The 8,897-nt window shown below is 36.0% G+C and overlaps 1 protein-coding gene across 1 annotated transcript in view; it reads right to left on the minus strand.

The window, feature by feature from the left end:
• Positions 1–1,057, minus strand: part of carhsp1 (calcium regulated heat stable protein 1) — a 13,899-nt gene extending 12,842 nt beyond the window's left edge. The window contains exon 1 of the mRNA XM_024261132.2: positions 921–1,057. The gene's annotated coding sequence lies outside the window, so the exon portion shown is untranslated. The remainder of the gene's footprint in view (positions 1–920) is intronic.
• Between the last annotated feature and the right edge of the window lie 7,840 nt (positions 1,058–8,897).

Below are 8,897 nucleotides of genomic sequence, written 5' to 3' on the forward strand. Positions count from 1 at the left end.
TGGCCTGTGGCCTAATTATGAAGCTAACCCAAACCCATGTCCACAGGTGATTCCAGAACATCTGTCCTGAAAAACTGTGTTGTCTTGATAACCTAATATGTATATGATAACAGGACTGAGTGACCCCGCCCCCTGGCATTACAAACAGGAAGTATAGAGAAATAAAACAGCCGTCACTCAGTCCTATCTGTCAGAATAACCATTCTTGCTCTGATACCTTTTTTAACATCTTCTAGATAATTAACTATATTTTTCAGCAGTCCAAGTTACTTAAATTAGAAACTGACCAATCAGATGCCTCAATAAAAGTATGAGGTACATGCTGGCCCCCATGTCCAACTTTTTCAATGTTGGACAGATTTCATGTAGCCAACTTTTAAACGGTCAACTAGTTTATCATTTCTAAGACTGATTTTATGAAGGTTAAAAACTCATTTTAGATGCTAAATGAAGGGATATTTTTGCTCATCCGGGTCATATTCTATTAAAAAGAAAGCTCTTCATTAATGTATTTAGATGCAATCAAAAAATTAATTTTTTTTGGACAAGTAAAAGAATAAAAACATCACACGTAAGCATCCACCCGGCATAGTTCATTTCTAAATACACTAAAATGACAGCATGCTAGTAACCGGGTGCTTGTGATGAGGTTGTGAAATAGCAGAAATAAATGAACTATGGATGCGAGCAGCTCCAGGCAGGATAATAAAGACCTACACGCACCAACACAAAGCTAAACTTTGTCTGCTTTAGGTGTTTTCTGCAGCCTGCACTCAAACATAAAGCATCACGCTCAAACCCGAGCTTTGTATGAGCTCTGAAGTCAGTGTGGGTGGGAGAGTGTGCAGTTTGTGTGAGGAGAGCAAAATGGGATGTGCGACAACAAAAGATGATCTTGATACTACAATTTGATGACTCACCCCCGTCCAATGTGCGTCAAAGCAGCTTTTTTCCAGCTTCCAGAGCTGAAGGCACAAATGATTTGAATCCGTCACCTCCTGCTCTGCACAGGTTTACTTCAGTGTCAGGGCCCTTTGCACGTATGCGGTGGTAGTATGGAAGACAAACCAACAAACATCCAGTTGCTTTAATTTTTTATACATTAGGGAATGACTTTGACCTCATCTTCTGTTAACCTTTTATCATAAAAAAGAAGGGTAAAACTATTTAATTTTGGTACAAACATCTATTGAAGTTCTATTTACTTCTAGGGGTTTTATTTTATAGGAATTTCATAATTAATATCAATACCACCATGTTTGAGTGGGTCTAGGTCATCATTTATTACTATACCAGACACATTTATACATTCCCCTTCCATTAGTGATCTCCATTAGAAAACAGCAGACTCTGCCTTGCACTTACTGAAAAGGCGGATGTCTGGCAGAGCTGCAGCATCATATGATTTTCATAAATATGATTAAAGAAAAATATGCAGCTCTATCTTTAGGTGCCACTAAACACCCCTAGCCTACAGATAGAGATTTAAATCTATTTAGTAATCAATTAAGTGTCATCAGTAGGAGAGAGCTGAAAAATGAAACAACTAAAGGGAAATCAACCCTTCAGTGAAGCCTAACATGATTATTCTGTATCATCAACATATGAATCTCTTATTCTTCATGTTGGTTTTATAAGTTCAACAACATTAAAATAAATACATAAGTCCACAAATAGTTTTTATGCACCCTACATTTTTAAATTATCTTTTAGTCACATTCCAAATTACTTAACAAAATCATTAGCAATTCTGTCATAAATGGACCACATCACACTGTTTTCTGTGACTCCACTGAGAGCCATGCATTAGTTTTGTTTTAGGTTCTTTTCTATGGGGACCATGCTCCTTTCTCCTCTAAACATTTACATTTCTTTTGATTTTGTTTTTTCAATTTTCACATGGATACATTACAGCTAGGTTGGCATTAAATGGCCTACAGTACATCATGCAAAATTAACTGTTTTGAGCTTTGAAGTATATTATAATGTTAAATCCTCACAACCCACCAGCTAAAAGCTGTCAATGTAGGCTATTTAAACAAGAAGTGCTATCAAAACTTGAACTTCATGGATTTGCTTAATACTATACTTCCATAAGATACAGGACAAGAACTGATGATGAAGCTCATTAAACGGTTGGATGTCCTGAATGAGATTGATGACAACAGTTTTGAAACTCTATGACTACTGGAACTTTAAGTCTTGTTTTCTAGAATGTTAACATGCTTGGACTGAAATGCTGTCATGATGATTTAGTAGATATTTGTCACAAAGTTCAAATTTTATTTATATTGTCTTTCATTTGAGACTTCAATGTCCGGTAATTGACGCAGGCGGGAGCTGCAGCATCCTCTCCAATCGAAGTGTCAGCCATCTTTTTAACAACTTCTAAAGAGATTCTCTGCTTTCTCCAAAGACTTTAATGGTTGTTTGCCCCAGTATCCCCCATTTTCGCTAAATCCATATCACCATTTAATGCAGAAGCAATATTTCCTATATCTGTTTATTACATAAAAATGCATAATAGGTGACATAATTTTGGAAATGTGTACTCCTTACTTCCGAGCACTGTGACATTAAAAAGCAGGAACAAAAGACAGGAATGTGGGACACACAACCTTCCCCCACTGAATCTGTTCAATCACACAAAAGCAAAGAATGTGAAGCAAACGAAGCTGGAGGCTGTCAGCCAGTTGAGAGCAAACCACAATTATAATCATTATTGACATGCAAAGTAAATACATGTAAAACTGTAACACTTGTGGAATCTACCACGTTAATTTACTTTAATAAAACATTCAATTTGAATGTTTTTAAAAACTTTTAACTCACTACAATAGTAAAAACGCAAAAAGGAAAAAAAAATTAAAAGAACAAAAATGAATGCAGAATGTAAGACTTGCAAAGAATATACAAGTCTGAACAGCTGTTGGAGTTACTTTTAAATCACAATATCAAAGTCAAGGCCCGGGGGCCAGATCCGGCCCACCTGGTAACTATATACGGCCTGCCAGATCATTTTATATTATTGTTATTAACGACATGATGTTATCTTATGTTGGTAACATATTGAAGCAACACTACGATTATAGAGGCTGAGAGATCCGTTATAAATATCTATGACTTCCTGTTTGGAACACACATTTTGCATCACACGGGTGTCCTCATCCTCTCACTCATGGTGCAGAAAGAAATAAACATAACCGGATAACATATGTATGTGCAAAACTGAGTTTTTTGGCAAGATGCTCATGTTCATTTTTGGATAATTTTAACAAAATATATTTTAAGGAGATCAAGCTCTTCTAAACGTGTTGAAAATTATTTCAGATTTAAGTTGATTTATTCTGGAACAAAATTCCTTCCTGTTTGTATTCATAGTTATGTTAGAAAGTTACGTTTTTAAAGTTTTAAAGGTTTAGTTTTAGAGTGTTCAATAAATGTTTCTCCTGTTCGGCCTGCGACCTAAGGAGTGTTTTGGATTTTGGCCTCTGTGCGATTGAGTTTGACACCTCTGTTTTAAATGACATTTGGAATGTTTGGGTGAAGTAAGTTTCAGGGGGCACTCGGGTGGCCGAGTGCTCTGCCCCCCATAGTAGTGAGTCATATAGATGGAACAGATACATAAACGAATGAGGAGAATCACAGAGTGCAAGCTGGTACAGTGACGTCAAGGAGTTCAGTGTGGTAGTAGGAGGCAACTTTGTGAATGGCCTTGTGGGTAAAAAAGTAATTTATTGTCCTAAATGTGGTGATTGGGAAACAGACAGTGACTGTATACGAGAAATGGACAGAGTAATTCACATCAATCAAACCTTTACTGAAGGAGCAAGGCCTCTACCCACTGATTACGTCAACACACCACTACTCAAATCCAGTTCCCTATTTGTTGACTCAACACAAGTTTTCACAGAGTTCAAGTTTTAAAACTGTAAAATTGTCAACATGATGGCCACTAAAGTAATGCTTCAAGACCCCTCAACTTGTCTTACATCGACTCAACACAGAAACTGGACGCCCAGCACTCTAATCATGTTTAGTGTGAACTTCAAATTAATGTTCGCCAGTTTTCATTTGTCAGCATGGTTTTTGTTTGTTTGGAGAGTAAAAGTTAGAGGGTTACTTGCCCGATGGCAAGTAAATGTTGGTGCCAAATTGGTCCAACTTAGGCTCTACTTTTGGTGAATTTCTTTTTTTATGTTCCTCTACTGACTTGTGGACAAACCTGCTGGACTAACCGCAGCAAGAGAAAGTTTAATGAAAAGTTTTGATTTGGAAACAGCACTGTTGTTACACACTGATGCTATGCTAATGAGCCATTTTATGTATTGCCAGGATGCGACCATGGACTGGTTTATTGCCAGACAATTATTCCGCAAACTTCTAAGTCCACCTTCGACGAAAATCCTGTTTTTGAGTTTTTAACATGTCTGTGTGGCATTTTTCTTATGAAAGAGGACAAAAGTAATAAGAAATCATTTCGTTTTGCATTTCCGAGTATTTCTCCCTTAAAATTGCTGTTAGTCAAACTGTCACAGACAGACTTTGTTTGAATTAATGACCCTTTTTTACATCACACCGTTCATTAAAAAAAAGCTGCATTTTTTTTAAATATAATAACAGACATGACTCAACTGTGTGCAGCTTTAGTTGGTGTTGTGTTGAGCTCAATGATTCACGAATCGAACCACGATTCTTACTTTTTAATATAATGTTTATTGGATGGATGAAAATGTAAAATATTTGTATTAAATCACGAACATTTATACCTTTATTTAGAACAGGAGATCAGAATCAACAAAACTGATAAAAACACAAAGATTTAAATAGAAGTTTTTTTTTGTCAACCTTTTGGTTCAATTCAGCAGTAACAAACAAAAAGCATTAAAAAAAAATCATTGCTGTTTTTGATCGTTCATCTACAAAACCGTAAAATGTTCTCCACAGTTTTTCCATCCTCAAAGTTCTTCAACATTTTACAAGCATTACATTTTGGTGCAGAGCCAGTATGAAAAAAGTCACAATCAGCTGATTCACGTTGATTACATCCACACCTCTGCTGTGCAGAGCAGCATACCAGTGCGAGGCTGCGTTTCTCCACTTCAAAATCCGCTGGAGTTTCGTTATTCAGTCAACTGTTGAAGACTTACCATAACCAAAAGCATGCTAACAGTGGAGCTAAAGCTCTGGTGTTGAAGCCAATTCATTTTATTCCCAAAGTTATGTCTGTGAGCAGAACTTCAGTCTCAGTTTTTGGAAAAAAAAAGGTCTTGGTAGCTTTACTTTGAAAACGGGAAGCATCATCGACATTAATATTTATTTACTTTCGGCGACAGTAGCTTTCGGTTTTGTTTTTGTTCATAAACTTAAAATTCAACATTATTCTGCATTTCAGAGCAAAAATACATCGCCCCAAGATAATATTTTACTACACTCTACTATATTTATACAGATCGCAAATCAGCGATCTTAGGCGTTGCGAATATTCACACTCAAATTTTCAGGAGCAGATTACGAGTATCCAATCTCCCGGATACTCCTTACAGCCCTAATTACAAATCTTTATAGTGCACAGGTTTCTTCAAGAAAAAAAACTACTACATATGAACATTTTACTAAGATTTTTTTTATAAATCCAGAGTGTTCCGATGATGAAAACCTGGTTAAAAAAATGAAAATACTTTTTTTTCCAGATGAAAAATTGTTCAAATGCTACTGTGTAGTGAGCAGTGAAGGAATTCAGACACAACCTCAATGTTTTCTCAGCATGTTTTCATTCAAGTTTACCAGTTAGATTAGATTTAAAAAAGGTTAATGACATTTATGAAATACTTCAATGCAAATTACATTTCCTTTAAAAAGATTTGAAGAAAATAATTTTCACAATTTTCATCAGGTTTCGACTGCAGGTGATTGACAGCACTTCTCATATGGTGGTGGACTTTCTTTGTGAAAGGAAATTAAACACTTAATTGACTGTGTGAAAACACCAAAAATAGAGACCAAATACTTTGTTTAGAAATCAATAAAAGAGTTATTTAAAAAAACTGCATGTGTTGCATTCAACATAATATAAAAAAATAAATAAAAAACTTGAGGTTTTTCTGAGTAATATAATGTAATTAATAATCTGACCAGTAAAAAATGTGCTTGTTTGGTAGATTTTGTTCTGATGCAGGACGTCAGTCTCTTCATAAAGTATTTTGGGGGATCGCCATACCTGATGACTGCAAGGGCATTGCACCTATTGGCTCATGCAAATGTGAACTTTCCATTGATTCTACCACAATAGGATCAATTTACATGTGCTGCACAGAACACCATATATGACCCTATAACTGCTGTGAACACCAAACAAATACAGCAATCCCTGTCCAGCCAAATGCAAACACTGAAACCTGATCAGTCTCTTAAGTAACTCTGACTCAGAAACTCCTCTAAAACATCAGATATGTTAGAAAGTCAGACTCAACTTTCTACAAGATAACATCAATTTAAAAAAGAAGACAACCTGGTTGAAAAAAGCTGCAGGACAGTCAAAACAAAAAAAACTCCATCTTTGGGTATGTAAGAGAACAATAGAAGGTTACACAAAACTCAGACACTAGAAGATCCAATGAGACATTGTCCTGTATTGTCTTATGTACTAAAGCTACAATTAAACAATGTTGCTTACTTTCAATAAAGCGTAACTAAGCTCACATACACACATGCTTTTTGTAACTTTTGAAACCCATTTTGTAAAGTTTGAACAAAATCAGGAAATGATTACCATCAAAGTGAAAAGTTTCAGTCCTAATTTGTCACAACTTTAATAGAGAGCCTTTAAATTAGGTTCAGTTATTACAGTTTAAAAAAATTAGTTTGTAAGATGGGTTTTTAAAGTGCATATCCTGAAGCTTGACTGTCATTTATGAAATGATCCAGTAGGTTTCCCTCAGATTATTTTACTGTTGGAGGACTTTGTACCTCAGAAGCAGTAAATCCAGACACAAATTACTATAATTCCTCTTTTTCTCCAATTAAGGATGAAAAAACAAGCATTTCTTTTCTACTTTCATCAGGTGTCATCTTTTCCAGTCTTTTATTAAATACTCATTTTTAGGTCTAAAATCGTTTGTTTCAGGGAGATTAACTTTGAAGACGTAACACCGCCATGAAGGAATCCTTGCTTTTTTTGTCAATAAGATCATTTTCTGTGATCTCCCGGGAGTGGTTCCTGCTCTACAGGTGGAGTAGCTGTCAACCAGCCAGCTGGGGACCTGACACCAAAACCTGTTCTGATTCAAATGGAAACAAATCCTGCTTTTGACTTGAGCTGAACCAGGTCAGGGACGAGGAACTGAGAACAACATCCACACAGGAAGACTGGCCACTATCACAGAGACAGTGGTGACCACAAGGTGAGGGGCCAGGGGGCTCACTCCTGAAAAACTGCTACCACCCCAGGACCCCTTTGGTCTGAATCCAGTGTTTTGAATATCATGACCAATTTAGACAATCTGTGCCAATATTTTTAACATTAAAACATTTCTCCAAAATTAAAGAGAAAAATTCTTGAATAATGATACCTCAGAACTCTACCTGTGGAGGAAGCTGCTGCAAAAATGCATTTATTTTGTCCAAAGTCATAAAGAAACCTGTTCTGCTATGAACTGGGTTTACACCTTCAGAATGTGGAGCCAACCTGGTAGAGCAGCGAGATATGGGCGTTTAAAATAGGAATGCAATGATTCACTCAAACCTCAATTTTTCTGTCACAGATTTGCTTTGGTTTGTTTTATCATTTGTGTTTTAAAAAAAAAAACTAAAAATTTTAGGGGGCAAGCAACAATGAAGAAAAAAAGCCTTCAGTTGGTTCACACTAAGCCTGATGTAGTGTAATAAAACAGATAATAAATTCTTTTTAAACTACGTTCACACACCAAGCATGTGACACACATCAAGAATGTGCTAAACACAGGTTCTTGAACACGTGTTTAACCCACAGTAGTTCACACTGGACAAACAGGGAGGAGCTTCTTCTATTGTTCTCTAGAGCATGCTCACCGTGCTTAAGAGAAGCAAATGTTGCAAATCTTTCTGCAGGCTTTTCCTTTCACAGCTCTATTCCAATATATGACAAACTTGGTGACAGAATTTCAGCCGGGCACAAACATTGATTATTGATTTCTATCTCATGATCGGTTTTCAGACAGCTGGAACTTTTGATGATAAATCATAAAGAACGCCAACCATTCACCACTACCAAATCCAATGCCCGTACTGGTCAAAGTTTGACCTGATTTAACTTTCAATGTGCGTTTAATGGCCGCACATTTTGAATTTAGAACATGAAAATGAATGTAAAACGGAGAGTTTAGAAGCCCAAAACGTGCATTTTCTTTGGAAGTGAACACGTATTGCTAATAGCACTGTAGAGGATGCACAATTCATTAAAGGTTTAATAAACTATCATCTTAATTGTCTATATTTTAATTAGTTTAAAGCTAATGATGGTTAAGATGTGTGCTTAACATCCACTTTGTGCATGACCTGATTAATCGATTAATTGGTGAAAATAATAGCTGGTTAGTCGACTATCAAAATAATTGTTTGTGGCAGCACCAGTTTGGTGTGACACCAACAACATAGCTTTTACCATTACTTGAAATGTTTGTTTTTCTGCAATGTTTCAATTTTTTTATTTATGTTAACGGTGAATTTCTGGCTAAAAAAGTAGCAAACATATAGACAGAGCTATGGTGGCCCTAAAGTTCAAATCACACCAACAAATCCCTCCCCATTAAACACATTAAAGATCACAACGACAATTAAAAAACAAAAACAACAATGGGGAATAAACAACAATAAGTATGATTCGGATATTCTGCAACCAAATGCCAAATGTATTCAGC

The sequence above is a fragment of the Oryzias melastigma genome, linkage group LG8 (assembly GCF_002922805.2).
Source record: "Oryzias melastigma strain HK-1 linkage group LG8, ASM292280v2, whole genome shotgun sequence".
NCBI classification, from domain to species: domain Eukaryota; kingdom Metazoa; phylum Chordata; class Actinopteri; order Beloniformes; family Adrianichthyidae; genus Oryzias; species Oryzias melastigma.